Here is a 17840-nt window from a genome sequence, read left to right as displayed (position 1 = left end):
GAGTTGGTACCCTAAAGGAGGAGGCAACTGGGCAAGTAGGTGGGAGACATGAAAGGGAACTTAGAAGTGCGTATATATATACATATATATATGTGTCTGTGTGTGTATGTGTGTGTGTGTGTATACTCTTTTCTCAAAAGTAACAGAATCCAGGGACAGCAATAGTCATGATAACATATTGAGTTTGGGGAAAGGCAAATATTCTTTCTGTTTGAGACAAAGTATGAGTATCTTTAACAGGCCAAATTAGAAACAGGAAGAGCAGTTGTTTCACTTAAACTACTATGACACAATTAAGATTTTGGTATGAAAAAATTATTAGAAAAAGTAATTGCGGAAGATGTTAAAGAATTCAAATTGACAGGGTTTGGTCTCCATTTGGATGTGGGTTGTAAGGAAAACAAATTATCTTAAGCTGTGGCCCAGATTTCTATCATGATCCAGTGAATAGGTAAAAGTTCCACTTACCAATATAGTAAACACAGGAACTGAGTGTGTTTGAAAGAGGATATGTTGAGTATAAGATACCTATGACACATCCAAATGAGAGAACAACCAACAGGCAGTTGGAATCTATGAACTGATATAGAGATATAAATTCAGGATTCATCAAAGTACAAGTGAAATTTGAAATGGATAGATAAGATAATCTATTGGGAGTATGTATAATAATGAGAAGAGAGGGGATGAATCCTGAGGACTAACAACATTTCTAAGATAGAGAATAACTGAAGAAAATATTGGGTGGGATTAGTGAAATAGGAGGAAAATCTGGATAAAGTTTTATTGCACAATCTGCATGAAAAGAAGATGTCAAGAAGGAAATAAAACAGAAATGTCAGGCAGGTAGACCTGAATAGTATATACTGGACATCATTGAAACATGAAGCTGTGCGTTGACACACAGGTGAGGATGGGGAAATACTGAATGTGGACAAAACATAAAAGAAAGGCAGCTGTCAGAAGAGGAAAAAGAGTGACACCCAGAGTTTTAGAAAATGACAAAGCATCTTAATTTCTAATAACTAGTAACTAAAGCATGTTTATATAAATGGGGGGAAAGCACTAAGAAGTTTAAAATATATAGCAACAGGAGCTCTCTGAGAAAAGAAGGTTTTCCTTCAAATGAACCATAAATCAAAACAATATAAAAAGGTATACAAATAAGTTTAATTCCCTTTCCTACCCACCTTTCTTTCATCCCTTCCCACAGAAAAAGATAACCACTTTTATCACACTACACACACTTTATGCATATTCAATAAAATATAATCTATTTTCTGTTTCATTACACAAAATGTATCATATTACACACAATCTTATGGATCTTGCCAAAATGCTTTCCATTTATGGTTATACAAATTTGTACTACACAAGCAATTTTTGCAAATGCCTATTTCTCTAAACCAACCACGACGGAGTATATGATCAACTCTTGGGGATTTTTGCCAGTCTGGTAGATTTTTTTCAAATGGCACTTTGGGGGCGCCTGGGTGGCTCAGTGGGTTGGGCCGCTGCCTTCAGCTCAGGTCATGATCTCGGGATCCTGGGATCGAGTCCCACGTCGGGCTCTCCGCTCAGCGGAGAGCCTGCTTCCCTTCCTCTCTCTCTGCCTGCCTCTCTTGTGATTTCTCTCTGTCAAATAAATAAATAAAATCTTTAAAAAAAAAAAAAACAAAAAAACAAAAAAAAAAAAACAAATGGCACTTTGGTGTAGCTTTAATTTTCTCTTATTATAAGTGAGGTTGCATAACTTTTTAAAGAAAAATTTTATATAATAAAGGTGTACAACATGATGGTATATATATATATATATATATATATATATATATATATATATATAGTTACTTTAGGCAAACTAATCAACACATCTTCTCTTTATTGAAGAGACTGCCTTTTTTCCATTGGGTGTTTTTTCCTGCTTTGTCAAAGATTTGTTGACCAGAGAATTGAGGGTCCATTTCTGGGTTCTCTATTCTGTTCCGTTGATTTGTTTGTTTGTTTGTTTGTTTTTTAAGATTTTTATTTATTTATTTGACACACAGAGAAAGATCACAAGTAGGCGGAGAGGCAGGCGGAGGGGGCAGGCTCCCCACTGAGTAGAGAGCCCAATGTGGGGCTCAATCCCAGGACCCTGAGATCATGAACTGAGCTGAAGGAGGAGGCTTAACCTACTGAGTCACCCAGGCAACCCCTGTATGTTTGTTTTTGTGCCAGTACCATACTGTCTTGATGATCACAGCTATGTAATGCAGCTTGAAGTCCAGAATTGTAATGCCTCCAGCTTTGGTTTTCTTTTTCAACATTCCTTTGGCTATTCAGGGTTTTTTCTGCTTCCATATAATTATATTAGGATTGTTCGTTACAGCTCTGTGAAAAATGTTGATGGTATTGATAGGAATTGCATTGAATGTGTAGATTGCTTTGGGTAGCATAGACATTTTAACAATATTTGTTCTTCCAGCCCATGTGCATGGAACATTTTTCCTTTTCTTTGTGTCTTCCTCAATTTCTTTCATAAGTGTTCTATAGTTTTCAGAGTACAGATCCTTTACTTCTTTGAATTTATTCCTAGGTATCTTATAGATTTTGGTACAATTATAAATAATATCAGTTTCTTAATTTCTCTTTCTTCAGTGATATTGTTAGTGTATAGAAATGCAACTGATTTCTGTGCATTGTTTTTATATCCTGCTACATTGCTGAATTCCTGTATGAGATCCAGCAATTTTTGAGCAGAGTATCATGCCATCTTTGAAGAATGACAGTTTGCCTTCTTTGCCAATTTGGATGCCTTTTCTTTCTTTCTGTTCTCTGGTTGCTGACGATAGGACTTCTAGTGCTATGTTGAACAGTGGTGGTGAGAGTGGACATCCCTGTCACCTCCCTGACCTTAGGGGAAAATCCTCAGAGGCAAGAGCAAACTTCGGCTCAGCTTGTTGGCCAGTATTCCTAGAGTGTAAGACACTGACATCAGCCAGGTGTTCAGTGGCAGCAATGGCGTGAGCTATCAGCAGGAACATCTCAGGTTCTCTTCAGATTTATGATATAGATGCTATCACTTTTCTTTTTTTTTTTTTTTTTTTTTTTTCTCATTTTATTTATTTTTTCAGCGTAACAGTATTCATTCTTTTTGCACAACACCCAGTGCTCCATGCAAAACGTGCCCTCCCCATTACCCACCACCTGTTCCCCCAACCTCCCACCCCTGACCTCATATCACTTTTCTTTTGTAGATGTTCCACTCCATTTGGAAATCAAGGTTGGTGCTGCACCCTCTTTCTTCATTTGAAGGACATCAAGGGCTCCAAGAATTATGAAATTTTTCCTTTAAATTATGACCATATCTCCTCTTTGGCTTGCATAGAAAGGCTAGCCATTATTTTCTTGAGTAAACTTTCTGTCCTTTTTCTCTCTTTTTGTTTTCTCAGACTCCCATAGTGCAAATATTGGTGCACTTCGTTGTATCCCATAAATCCTTTAAATTATCATTCCTCTTTTTTTTAAAGATTTTATTTATTTATTTGAGAGAGAGAGAGAGGTACAATGAGAGAGAGCATGAGTGAGGAGAAGGTGAGAGAGAGAAGCAGACTCCCTGTGGAGTTGGGAGCCCGATGCGGGACCAGGACTCGATCCCAAGACTCCAGGATCATGACCTGAGCCGAAGACAGTTGCTTAACTGACTGAGCCACCCAGGCGCCCTATCATTCCTCTTTTTCATTCCTTTTTTTTTTTCCTCTGGATGATTTCACCTGGCTTGTCCTTGAGTTCACTGATCCTTTCTTGCATTTCATTTGGTCTGATGTTGATCTCTGTAATTGAATTTTCAGTTCAATTATTGGATTCTTCACCTCTGTGATTTATGTTTCATACTTTTTAATATTTTCTCTGTTGAAATTCTCACTTTTTTCATGAACTGCTCTCCTCACCTCAGTAAGCATCTTTATGACCATTATTTTGAATTCTTTGTCAGGTAAATCATTTCTCTGCATCCCATTAGAGTCAGTTTCCAGAGATTTATCTTGTTCTTTGTTTGTTCTTTTATTTCATGTTCTTCATTTTCCTTGGTTCTTTGAAGTGTTTTCTATGCATTACATTAAAACAGCTATCTCTCCTAGTCTTAACAGACTGAACTTATAGAAGCTAGTAGGCGATAACCCTTGCCAATCAGCCCATCTAAAGATATGGGTGCCTCTCCAAACTTTGTGCTTGTCTAAACTACCGTGTTTGTTCTTAGTGGGCCCTGAGAGATTAGGTTATACCAAGTTTCATCAGTGCTCTGAAGGCAGAGGAGAAGTGCACACACCTGTTCAGGCTCTTGGCGTACTACAAAGTGCCTGCCCCATCAGCTCCTAGATGCAAGATAATTAGAATCCTAACTTGCAGGCAGCAGCTGGGAAAGTTGGAATGTTAGATACACAGTCTAGCCCCTTTTAGGAAGAAACTAGTAAGTGGGTGCTTTTGTCTGCTCACTGTCCCTAGCCAAGGGAAGAGCTGCTGGGAGTGCTGTGTGCCTATTTAAAGCCTCTCTTTGTTCTCTGTGGTCCTGGGGGACTAACAAATGCTGAAGACCATCAGCTCCCAGAGTTACGTGATTTAGAAGCCAGTCCCACAGGTGACAGCTGTAAAAGTTGGGGTGCTGAAATAAATTACAGTTGTTCCTAAGGCATTATGTTTCAGGAGTTTACATTACTGAATTTCTATACAGTTATTTTTTTAGGAGCTTACATCAATATTCAGAAATGAGATCAGACTTTTATATCCAGTAAAAAATACCTTTTAAAAGTAAACAGGGGCACCTGGGTGGCTCAGATGTTAAGTGTCTGCCTTTGGTTCAGGTCAGAGCCCCATGTCTGGCTCCCTGCTCAGCAGGAAGCCTGCTTCTCCCTCTCCCACTTATCCTCTTGTGTTCTCTCTCTCTCTCTGTCAAATAAATAAATGAAATGTTTTTTAAAATTTTTTTTAAAAAGTAAAGGTAGTTTTGGGGCACCTGGTTGGCTCAGTCAGTTGGGTGTCCAACTCTTTCACCTCAGGTCATGATCTTGAGTCATGAGCTTGAGCCCCACATCAGGCTCTGCACCAGGCATGAAGCCCACTTAGGATTCTCTTTCTTTCCCTCTCATAAAATAAAAATAAAAACTAAATTCACACATACATAAAAATAAACATAAATAAATAAGTAAATTCACATATATAAGTGATGATTTTCAGAATGAAAGAATTCAGTGTTACAGTTAAAGGGTAAAGATTGACATTTGGATAAAAATAAACAAAATTTAAACTATATCCTCCTTATAATGGGCATATTTTAAAACAAAGTTTGAAAGTAAATGGAGAGAAAAAGATATTCTGTGCTTATACTAATCAAAAGAGCAGGGATAGCTGTACTAATATTAGGTAAAACTTTATAGTAGAAATCATTACTAGTATTAGAAAAGTATAAATACATAATTTTTATCAAAAAGCCAGTTAAAAATTTTAAGTGTCTAAAAATATGGTCTCAAAATACATAAACATAAAAAGGAGGACTTTGAGGAGAAACAAACATTCATTGTCATGGTAGCTAATTTTATTTTTTTTGTTTTATTTTTCTGTTCTTCTGTGTTTTTTTTATTTTTTATTTTTATTTATTTTTTATTTTTTATAAACATATAATGCATTTTTATCCCCAGGGATACAGGTCTGTGAATCTCCAGGTTTACATACTTCACAGCACTCACCATAGCACATACCCTCCCCAATGTCTATAACCCCACTCCCCTTCTCCCAAACCCCCTCCCCCCAGCAACCCTCAGTTTGTTTTGTGAGATTAAGAGTCACTTATGGTTTGTCTCCCTCCCAATCCCATCTTGTTTCATTTATTTTTCTCCTATCCCCGTAACCCCCCATGTTGCATCTCCACTTCTTCATATCAGGGAGATCATATGATAGTTGTCTTTCTCCGATTGACTTATTTCACTAAGCATGATACCCTCAAGTTCCATCCATGTCGTCGCAAATGGCAAGATTTCATTTTGTGATGGCTGCATAGTATTCCATTGTATATATATACCACTTCTTTTTTATCCATTCATCTGTTGATGGACATCTAGGTTCTTTCCATAGTTTAGCTATTGTAGACATTGCTGCTATAAACATTCGGGTGCTTGTGCCCCTTCGGATCACTATGTTTGTATCTTTAGGGTAAATACCCAGTAGTGCAATTGCTGGGTCATAGGGTAGTTCTATTTTCAACATTTTGAGGAACCTCCATGCTGTTTTCCAGAGTGGTTGCACCAGCTTGCATTCCCACCAACAGTGGAGGAGGGTTCCCCTTTCTCCGCATCCTCGCCAGCATCTGTCGTTTCCTGACTTGTTAATTTTAGCCATTCTGAATGGTGTGAGGTGGTATCTCATTGTGGTTTTGATTTGTATTTCCCTGATGCCAAGTGATGTGGAGCACTTTTTCATGTGTCTGTTGGCCCTCTGGATGTCTTCTTTGCAGAAATGTCTGTTCATGTCCTCTGCCCATTTCTTGATTGGATTATTTGTTCTTTGGGTGTTGAGTTTGCTAAGTTCCTTATAGATTTTGGACACTAGCCCTTTATCTGATATGTCGTTTGCAAATATCTTCTCTCATTCTGTCAGTTGTCTTTTGGTTTTGTTAACTGTTTCCTTTGCTGTGCAAAAGCTTTTGATCTTGATGAAGTCCCAATAGTTCACTTTTGCCCTTGCTTCCCTTGCCTTTGGCGATGTTCCTAGGAAGATGTTGCTGCGGCTGAGGTCAAAAAGGTTGCTGCCTGCGTTCTCCTCAGGGATTTTGATGGATTCCTTTCTCACATTGAGATCCTTCATCCATTTGGAGTCTATTTTCATGTGTGGTGTAAGGAAGTGGTCCAATTTCATTTTTCTGCATGTGGCTGTCCAATTTTCCCAGCACCATTTATTGAAGAGGTTGTCTTTTTTCCATTGGACATTCTTTCCTGCTTTGTCGAAGATTAGTTGACCATAGAGTTGAGGGTCTATTTCTGGGCTCTCTATTCTGTTCCATTGATCTATGTGTCTGTTTTTGTGCCAGTACCATGCTGTCTTGATGATGACAGCTTTGTAATAGAGCTTGAAGTCCAGAATTGTGATGCCGCCAACTTTGGCTTTCTTTCTTTTTCAATATTCCTTTGGCTATTCGAGGTCTTTTCTGGTTCCATATAAATTTTAGGATTATTTGTTCCATTTCTTTGAAAAAAATGGATGGTATTTTGATAGGGATTGCATTAAATGTGTAGATTACTGTAGGTAGCATAGACATTTTCACAATATTTATTCTTCCAATCCAGGAGCATGGAACATTTTTCCATTTTTTGGTGTCTTCCTCAATTTCTTTCATGAGTACTTTATAGTTTTCTGCATATAGATTCTTAGCCTCTTTGGTTCGGTTTATTCCTAGGTATCTTATAGTTTTGGGAGAAATTATAAATGGGATTGACTCCTTAATTTCTCTTTCTTTGGTCTTGTTGTTGGTGTAGAGAAATGCAACTGAACCTGCAAGTTCTAGCAGGTTTGGAATGGAGTCTTTTGGGATTTCCACATATAGTATCATATCACCTGTGAAGAGTGATAGTTTGACTTCTTCTTTGCTGATTTGGATGCCTTTAATTTCCTTTTGTTGTCTGATTGCTGAGGCTAGGACTTCTAGTACTATGTTGAATAGCAGTGGTGATAATGGACATCCCTGCCGTGTTCCTGACCTTAGCGGAAAAGCTTTCAGTTTTTCTCCATTGACAATGATATTTGCAGTGGGTATAGATGGCTTTGATAATATTGAGGTATGTGTCCTCTGTCCCTACACTTTGAAGAGTTTTGATCAGGAAGGGATGTTGTACTTTGTCAAATGCTTTTTCAGCGTCTATTGAGAGTATCATATGGTTCTTGTTCTTTCTTTTATTAATGTATCACATTGATTGATTTGTGGATGTTGAACCAAACTTGCAGCCCTGGAATAAATCCCACTTGGTCTTGGTGAATAATCCTTTTAAGGTACTGTTGAATCCTATTGGCTAGTATTTTGGTGAGAATTTTTGCACCTGTGTTCATCAAGGATATTGGTCTGTAGTTCTCTTTTTTGGTGGGATCCTTGTCTGGTTTTGGGAACAAGGTGATGTTGGCCTTATAAAATGAGTTTGGAAGTTTTCCTTCCATTCCTATTTTTTGGAACAGTTTCAGGAGAATAGGAATTAAATCTTCTTTAAATGTTTGGTAGAATTCCCCTGGGAAGCCGTCTGGCCCTGGGCTTTTGTTTGTTTGGAGATTTTTGATGACTGTTTCAATCTCCTTACTGGTTATGGGCCTGCTCAGGTTTTCTATTTCTTCCTGGTTCAGTTGTGGTAGTTTATATGTCTCTAGGAATGCATCCATTTCTTCCAGATTGTCCAATTTGTTGGCGTAGAGTTGCTCATAGTATGTTCTTATAATTGTCGGTATTTCTTTGGTGTTAGTTGTGATCTCTCCTTTTTCATTCATGATTTTATTTATTTATGTCCTTTCTCTTTTCTTTTTGATAAGTCTGGCCAGGGGCTTATCAATCTTATTAATTCTTTCAAAGAACCAGCTCCTAGTTTCATTGATTTTTTTCTATTGTTTTTTTGGTTTCTATTTCATTGATTTCTGCTCTGATCTTATGATTTCTCTTCTCCTGCTTGGTTTAGGGTCTCTTTCTTGAACGCATCCATTTCTTCCAGATTGTCAAATTTGTTAGCGTAGAGTTGCTCGTAGTATGTTCTTATAATTGTCTGTATTTCTTTGGTGTTAGTTGTGATCTCTCCTCTTTCATTCATGATTTTGTTTATTTGTGTCCTTTCTCTTTTCTTTTTGATAAGTCTGGCCAGGGGCTTATCAATCTTATTAATTCTTTCAAAGAACCAGCTCCTAGTTTCATTGATTTTTTCTATTGTTTTTTTGGTTTCTATTTCATTGATTTCTACTCTGATCTTATGATTTCTCTTCTCCTGCTGGGTTTAGGGTCTCTTTCTTGTACTTTCTCCAGCTCCTTTAGGTGTAGGGTTAGGTTGTGTACTTGAGAACTGTCTTGTTTCTTGAGAAAGGCTTGTACCGCTATATATTTTCCTCTCAGGACTGCCTTCGCTGTGTCCCACAGATTTTGAACCGTTGTGTTTTCATTATCATTTGTTTCCATGAATTTTTTCAATTCAATTCTGGTTGACCCATTCATTCTTTAGAAGGATGCTGTTTAGTCTCCATGTATTTCCAAATTTCCTCTTGTGATTGAGTTCTAGCTTCAGAGCATGGTGGTCTGAAAATATGCAGGGAATGATCCCAAACTTTTGATACCGGTTGAGACCTGATTTAGGACCCAGGATGTGATCTATTCTGGAGAATGTTCCATGTGCACTAGAGAAGAATATGTATTCTGTTGCTTTGGGATGAAATGTTCTGAATAGATCTGTGATGTCCATCTGGTCCAGTGTGTCATTTAAGGCCTTTATTTCCTTGTTGATATTTTGCTTGGATGATCTGTCCATTTCAGTGAGGGGAGTGTTAAAGTCCCCTACTATTATTGTATTATTATTGATGTGTTTCTTTGATTTTATTAATTGGTTGATCTAGTTGGCTGCTCCCACATTAGGGGCATAGATATTTAAAATTGTTAGATCTTCTTGTTGGACAGACCCTTTGAGTAGGATATAGTGTCCTTCCTCATCTCTTATTATAGTCTTTGGCTTAAAATCTAATTGATCTGATATAAGGATTGCCACCCCAGCTTTCTTCTGATGCCCATTAGCATGGTAAATTGTTTTCCACCCCCTCACTTTAAATCTGGAGGTGTCTTCAGGTCTAAAATGAGTTTCTTGTAGGCAACACATAGATGGGTTTTGTTTTTTTATCCATTCTGATACCCTGTGTCTTTTGACTGGGGCATTTAGCCCATTAACATTCAGGGTAACTATTGAGAGATATGAATTTAGTGCCATTGTATTGCCTGTAAGGTGACTGATACTGTATGTTGTCTCTGTTCCTTTCTGGTCTACTGCTTTTAGGCTCTCTCTTTGCTTAGAGGACCCCTTTCAATATTTCCTGTAGAGCTGGTTTGGTGTTTGCAAATTCTTTCAGTTTTTGTTTGTCCTGGAGGCTTTTTATCTCTCCTTCTATTTTCAATGATAGCCTAGCTGGATAGAGTATTCTTGGCTGCATGTTTTTCTCGTTTAGTGCTCTGAATATATCATGCCAGCTCTTTCTGGCCTGCAAGGTCTCTGTGGATAAGTCTGCTGCCAATCTAATATTTTTACCATTGTATGTTACAGACTTCTTTTCCCAGGCTGCTTTCAGGATTTTCTCTTTGTCACTAAGACTTATAAATTTTACTATTAGGTGACGAGGTGTGGACCTATTCTTGTTGATTTTGAGGGGGGTTTTCTGCACTTTCTGGATTTTGATGCTTGTTCCCTTTGCCATATTAGGGAAATTCTCTCCAATAATTCTCTCCAATATGCCTTCTGCTCCCCTCTCTGTTTCTTCTTCTTCTGGAATCCCAATTATTCTAATGTTGTTTCATCTTATGATGTCACTTATCTCTCGAATTCTCCCCTCATGGTCCAGTAGCTGTTTGTCCCTCTTTTGCTCAGCTTCTTTATTCTCTGTCATTTGGTCTTCTATATCACTAATTCTTTCTTCTGCCTCATTGATCCTAGCAGTGAGAGCCTCCATTTTTTATTACACCTCATTAATAGCTTTTTTGATTTCAACTTGGTTAGATTTTAGTTCTTTTATTTCTCCAGAAAGGGCTTTTATATCTCCAGAGAGGGTTTCTCTAATATCTTCCATGCCTTTTTCAAGCCCAGCTAGAACCTTGAGAATCGTCATTCTGAACTCTAGATCTGACATATTACCAATGTCTGTATTGATTAGGTCCCTAGCCTTTGGTACTGCCTCTTGTTCTTTTCTTTGTGGTGAATTTTTCTGCCTTGTCATTTTGTCCAGATAAGAGTATATGAAGGAGCAAGTGAAATACTAAAAGGGTGGCAAAGACCCCAGAAAAATGTGCTTTAACCAAATCAGAAGAGACCCCAAATCGTGGGGGGGAGAGAGGGGATAAAAAGATGTTCAGAAAAAAAAAGAAAAAATTTTAAAAAGAAAACAAAGAAAAAATATAAAAAAGAAAGAAAAAATATATATAATATTAGATAAACTAGTTTGAAAACGTTAAAAAAGAAAAGAGTAAAAGTTTAAAAATTTAGCAGAAGAAGAAAAAAAAAATTGAAAAAAAAATTAAATAAGCCACAAGTCTAAAGAATCATGGGGACAAAGTCATGAGTTCTGTGCTTTGCTTTCTCCTCCTCTGGAATTCCACGGCTGTCTTTGGTATTGAACCTGCTTTCCTTGGTAGGTGAACTTTGTCATGGCTGGATTTTTTGTTGATCTTCTTGGGGAGGGGCCTGTTGTAGTGACTCTCAAGTGTCTTTGCCCAAGGCGGAATTGCACCACCCTTACCAGGGGCCGGACTAAGTAATCCACTTGGGTTCATGTTAGGGAGCTTTTGTTCCCTGAACACTTTCCATAGAGTTCCAGAGGATGGGAATGAAAATGGCGGCCTCCCAGTCTCCGTCCCAGAGGAGCCAAGAGCCCTGGGCCCCACGCCTCAGTGCGCCCCCAGAGAACAGTGCCCAATCACTCGTGCATCCCCGGCCTCCAGCCATGCTCCAAGCTCACCCAGCCTATGACCGGTTCAAGGTAACCCCGAGCTGAGAGCTCACTCCTGGCCTCTGTCTCTGTAGCTGGCTTCCCCGTTCTAATACCTGCAACTCTGCGACACTCCGACACCCCTGATCCTTCTGTGACCCTGCGGGACCTGGGGCCACACTGACCCGGCATGGGCTTCACCCCGGTTTAGCCTCTGGAGCAATGTCCCTCAGTGGAACAGACTTTTAAAAGTCCTGATTTTGCACTCCGTTGCTCTGCCGCTTGCTGGGAGCCGGCCCCTCCCCCCGTGGTCTATCTTCCCATCGTTTTGGATTCACTTCTGCGCAAGTCCTACCTTTCAGAAAGTGGTTGATTTTCTGTTTCTAGAATTGCTGTTCTTCTTCTCTTCGATCTCCTGTTGGATTTGTAGGTGTTTGCAATGTTTAGATAAGCTATCTAGCTGATCTCCTGCTACCTGATGCAGTCTCAGCTTGCTACTTCTCTGCCATCTTGACTCCTCCCTCCATGGTAACTAATTTTAACATACATCTCTCTCATTGTGATAGAAAAATGACATTAAAAATCATTAACACTATATAATATCTGAATAAAACAATTAGACTAAATCTAAAGAAATAGATAAAGCATTGTACTCAAAAATGAAAGAATGATACTATTTTTTCATATACACAGGAATATTTATTTAGAAGAACTTATCATATGTTGGATTAAGGCAAGTCAATAAATTCCAAAGATATAAAAAGATATACAAATAGATATTTATAAAAAATACCATCAGAACAATACAAACCTTTGTAAATATCAGAAGAAAAAAAAGGAAATAACCCCCAGTCATATCAATAAATATAAATAGATCTAAACCACGCATTGTTAAAAAAAAAAAGACTTTAAAATTGCATTTCCAAGTAAAAGCCAAATCCATGTTAACCTGAAGACACTCCTTATGCAATGATTCAGAAATGTTGAAAATAAAATGGAAAGAGTATGAAAATAGGAGTCTCAGCCTTAGTATAAAGAAGGTGGAATTCAAACTTAAGAGCATCAAAAGTTACCAAAAAGGGCATTAATACTAAAATGTAACATTTATAATGGAGATAGAAAAGTTATGAATATTTTTGTACCAAATGATAGGCAACCTCTGTAAGGCAGAAATTATAGGAGATATGAGAAAAAAAATCTAATACATGAGATGTTTGACTTTCTTCTTTTAGTCCAAGATAGATTATGTCAGTAAAGAATAGATACAAGGAATATGTAAGTGATAAAGTCAATTTTGTAAGCATGGTCAATATCTGTCTAATTCTATATCCCTCAAAAATACTTCATTAATGAATATGACCATTTTTGCATACATTTTAAAAATACATATATATTCTTCAATTGTAACTGAATTAAACAAGAAAAAACAAAATCAGAATATGAAAACTCCCTTTCTGAAAAATTTTTTAAAGATTATTTTTTTCTTTGTAATTAATCTCTATACCCAACATGGGTCTTAAATGCACAACCCTGAGATCAAGAGTCACACACTCCATCAACTAAGCCAGCCGGGTCCCCTTTTCCCCTTTTGAAATTTAAAAAATCATTTTAGGTGATTCTTGCTTTTACTCAAGAATTACAAAAATTTCTAGAAAATAATGAAAATATTATATATCAGAAACTATGAGATGCAATAAACAACTACAAGGAGAGTAATGTATATACACATTATGCACTCATTTCAAGAAAAAAGAAAAAAGAAGGGGTGTCTGTGTGTGTCAGTCAGCTAAGCATCTGCCTTTGGCTCAGGTCATGATCTCAGCATCCTGAGATAGAGCCCTGAGTCAGGCTTCCTGTTCATCAAGGAGCCTGCTTCTCCTTCTCTGTCTTCCTGCCACTCCCCCACCTTGTGCTCTCTCTCTATCACATAAATAAATAAAATATTTAAAAAAAAGAAAGATGAAGAAAAAGAAATAACTGAAACACATGACTCACTGAAAAATGAGTGGAAGGAAAACATAAAAATGTACACAAGTACATAAATTAATAATTAAAAATATAAAGTCAGCTAATAACAATTAAGTCAAGACACTAGAACTTTGTAAAAATAAAGAAATGGGTAAACCTGCACCCCCAAAAGGAGATGTAAATACATTTAAAGAAATGATAAGTTAATGCTGCTATAAACATTGGAGTCCATGTATCCCTTTGAAATAGTATTTTTGTATTCTTTTTGTAAATACCTAGTAGTGCAATTGCTGGATCATATTTTTACCTTTTTGAGGAACTTCCATACTGTTTACCAGAGTGGCTGCAACTGTTTGTATTCCCACTGGCAGTGCAAGAGGGTTCCCCTTTCTCCACATCTTTGCCAATACCTGTGGTTTCCTCTGCTGTTGATTTTAGCCATTCAGACAGGTGTGACATGATATCTCATTGTGATTTTGATTTGTATTTCTCTGATGATCAGGGATGTCATAGTAACATTATCTACAATAACCAAATTATGGAAACAGCTCAAGTGTCCATCAAATGGTGAATAGCTAAAGATGTAGGTTATCAACTTTTATATCAACATGGACAGGACTAGAGGAGATTATGCTGAGTAAAATGAGTCAAGCAGAGAGAGTCAATTATTATATGGTTTCACTTACTTGTGGAGCATAAGGAATAACATGGAAGTCATTGGGAGAAGGAAAGGAAAAGTGAGTTGGGGGAAATCGGAGGGGGAGATGAACCATGAGGGACTGTGGACTCTGAGAAACAAACTGAGGTTTTTGGAGGGGAGAGGGTGGGGGTTTGGGTGAGCCTGGTGGTGGGTATTAAGGAGGGCATGTACTGCATAAGAGCAGTGGGTGTGGTGCATAAACAGTGAATTTTGAAACACACATACACACAAAAATTAAAAAAAGAAGATGTGGGGGGGGTGTGTGTGTGTAATGGAATATTACTCAGACATAAAAATGAAATACATTTACAACATTTGCAACAACATGGGTGGAGCTAGAGAGTATTGTACTAAGCAAAAAGTCAATCAGAGAAAGACAAATACTGTATGATTGCATTTGTATGAGGAATTTAAGAAACAAAATAAATGAACAAAGAGGGAAAAAAGAGAGACACAAACCAAGAGACAGATTCTTACCTATAGAGAACAAATTGATGGTTACCAGAAGAGAGGTGGGTGGGGGAATGGCTGATGGGGATTAAGGAGTGTGCTTGTGATGAGCACTGGGTATTGTATGGAAGTGCTGAATCACTATATTGTACACTTGAAACTAATATTACACTGTATGTTAACTAACTGGAATTTAAATAAAAACTTCTTTAAAAAGAAATAAGAGATACAACATACCAAAAAAAAAAAAAAAAAGAAGAAGAAAGAAACACAAAGTACTTGAATTCCATGGAAATAAAACTTAAAATTTTTTAAAGATTTTATTTAATTTTTTATTTGAGAGAGAGAGAGAGCACATGGAGGAGCAGAGGGAGAGGGACAAACAGACTCCACAATGAACATAGTGCCTGGTGTGGGGCTTGCCCTCATGATCCTCAGATCATGTCCCAAGCCAAAACCAAGAGTCAGACGCTCAACCAATTGAGCCACCCAGGTGCACCAATAAAATTTAAATTTTTAAAGGAACTCAAAACTTTCTAACTACAAACAAATTATTAAAACTGATGTCAGAAGAAATAGAAAATAGAAAATTTAAACTTTCACAATTTTTATAAAAATAAACTTGTCAAAGATTTACTCTTCAATGAGATAAGATGAAGTCCCAGATGGCTTCACAGGGGCTCTTCCATAAGCTTTTTTTTTTTTCCATTTTATTTATTTTTTCAGCATAACAGTATTCATTCTTTTTGCACAACACCCAGTGCTCCATGCAAAACGTGCCCTCCCCATTACCCACCACCTGTTCCCCCAACCTCCCACCCCTGACCCTTCAAAACTCTCAGGTTGCCCCAACCTCCCACCCCTGACCCTTCAAAACCCTCAGGTTGCTTTTCAGAGTCCATAGTCTCTTATGGTTCGCCTCCCCTCCCCAATGTCCATAGCCCGCTCCCCCTCTCCCAATCCCACCTCCCCCCAGCAACCCCCAGTTTGTTTTGTGAGATTAAGAGTCATTTATGGTTTGTCTCCCTCCCAATCCCATCTTGTTTCATTTATTCTTCTCCTATCCCCCTACCCCCCCATGTTGCTTCTCCATGTCCTCATATCAGGGAGATCATATGATAGTTGTCTTTCTCCGATTGACTTATTTCACTAAGCATGATACCCTCAAGTTCCATCCACGTCGTCGCAAATGGCATGATTTCATTTCTTTTGATGGCTGCATAGTATTCCATTGTGTATATATACCACATCTTCTTTATCCATTCATCTGTTGATGGACATCTAGGTTCTTTCCATAGTTTGGCTATTGTAGACATTGCTGCTATAAACATTCGGATACACGTGCCCCTTCGGATCACTATGTTAGTATCTTTAGGGTAAATACCCAGTAGTGCAACTGCTGGGTCACAGGGTAGTTCTATTTTCAACATTTTGAGGAACCTCCATGCTGTTTTCCAGACTGGTTGCACCAGCTTGCATTCCCACCAACAGTGGAGGAGGGTTCCCCTTTCTCCGCATCCTCGCCAGCATCTGTCATTTCCTGACTTGTTAATTTTAGCCATTCTGACTGGTGTGAGGTGATATCTCATTGTGGTTTTGATTTGTATTTCCCTGATGCCGAGTGACGTGGAGCACTTTTTCATGTGTCTGTTGGCCATCTGGATGTCTTCTTTGCAGAAATGTCTGTTCATGTCCTCTGCCCATTTCTTGATTGGATTGTTTGTTCTTTGGGTGTTGAGTTTGCTAAGTTCCTTACAGATTTTGGATACTAGCCCTTTATCTGATATGTCGTTTGCAAATATCTTCTCCCATTCTGTCAGTTGTCTTTTGGTTTTGTTAACTGTTTCCCTTGCTGTGCAAAAGCTTTTGATCTTGATGAAATCCCAACAGTTCATTTTTGCCCTTGCTTCCCTTGCCTTTGGCGATGTTCCTAGGAAGATGTTGCTACGGCTGAGGTCGAAGAGGTTGCTGCCTGCATTCTCCTCAAGGATTTTGATGGATTCCTTTCTCACATTGAGGTCCTTCATCCATTTGGAGTCTATTTTCGTGTGTGGTGTAAGGAAGTGGTCCAATTTCATTTTTCTGCATGTGGCTGTCCAATTTTCCCAGCACCATTTATTGAAGAGGCTGTCTTTTTTCCATTGGACATTCTTTCCTGCTTTGTCGAAGATTAGTTGACCATAGAGTTGAGGGTCGATTTCTGGGCTCTCTATTCTGTTCCACTGATCTATGTGTCTGTTTTTGTGCCAGTACCATGCTGTCTTGATGATGACAGCTTTGTAATAGAGCTTGAAGTCCGGAATTGTGATGCCACCAACTTTGGCTTTCTTTTTCAATATTCCTTTGGCTATTCGAGGTCTTTTCTGGTTCCATATAAATTTTAGGATTATTTGTTCCATTTCTTTGAAAAAAATGGATGGTATTTTGATAGGGATTGCATTAAATGTGTAGATTGCTTTAGGTAGCATGGACATTTTCACAATATTTATTCTTCCAATCCAGGAGCATGGAACATTTTTCCATTTTTTGGTGTCTTCCTCAATTTCTTTCATGAGTACTTTATAATTTTCTGTGTATAGATTCTTAGTCTCTTTGGTTAGGTTTATTCCTAGGTATCTTATAGTTTTGGGTACAATTGTAAATGGGATTGACTCCTTAATTTCTCTTTCTTCCGTCTTGTTGTTGGTGTACAGAAATGCAACTGATTTCTGTGCATTGATTTTATATCCTGACACTTTACTGAATTCCTGTACAAGTTCTAGCAGTTTTGGAGTGGAGTCTTTTGGGTTTTCCACATATAGTATCATATCATCTGCGAAGAGTGATAGTTTGACTTCTTCTTTACCAATTTGGATGCCTTTAATTTCTTTTTGTTGTCTGATTGCTGAGGCTAGGACTTCTAGTACTATGTTGAATAGCAGTGGTGATAATGGACATCCCTGCCGTGTTCCTGACCTTAACGGAAAAGCTTTCAGTTTTTCTCCATTGAGAATGATATTTGCGGTGGGTTTTTCATAGATGGCTTTGATAATATTGAGGTATGTGCCCTCTA

The 17840-nt window shown here is 38.0% G+C and overlaps 1 protein-coding gene across 1 annotated transcript in view; it reads left to right on the top strand.

Moving 5' to 3' along the window:
* The window catches only part of LOC123933607 (phospholipid-transporting ATPase ABCA3-like), a 189307-nt gene that overhangs the window by 154421 nt on the left and 17046 nt on the right, over nt 1-17840 (top strand). The gene's annotated exons all lie outside the window — the stretch shown is intronic.

The sequence above is a fragment of the Meles meles genome, chromosome 21 (genome assembly GCF_922984935.1).
Source record: "Meles meles chromosome 21, mMelMel3.1 paternal haplotype, whole genome shotgun sequence".
In the NCBI taxonomy this organism is placed as follows: Eukaryota; Metazoa; Chordata; class Mammalia; order Carnivora; family Mustelidae; genus Meles; species Meles meles.
This window is presented reverse-complemented; position numbering and strand designations above follow the sequence as displayed.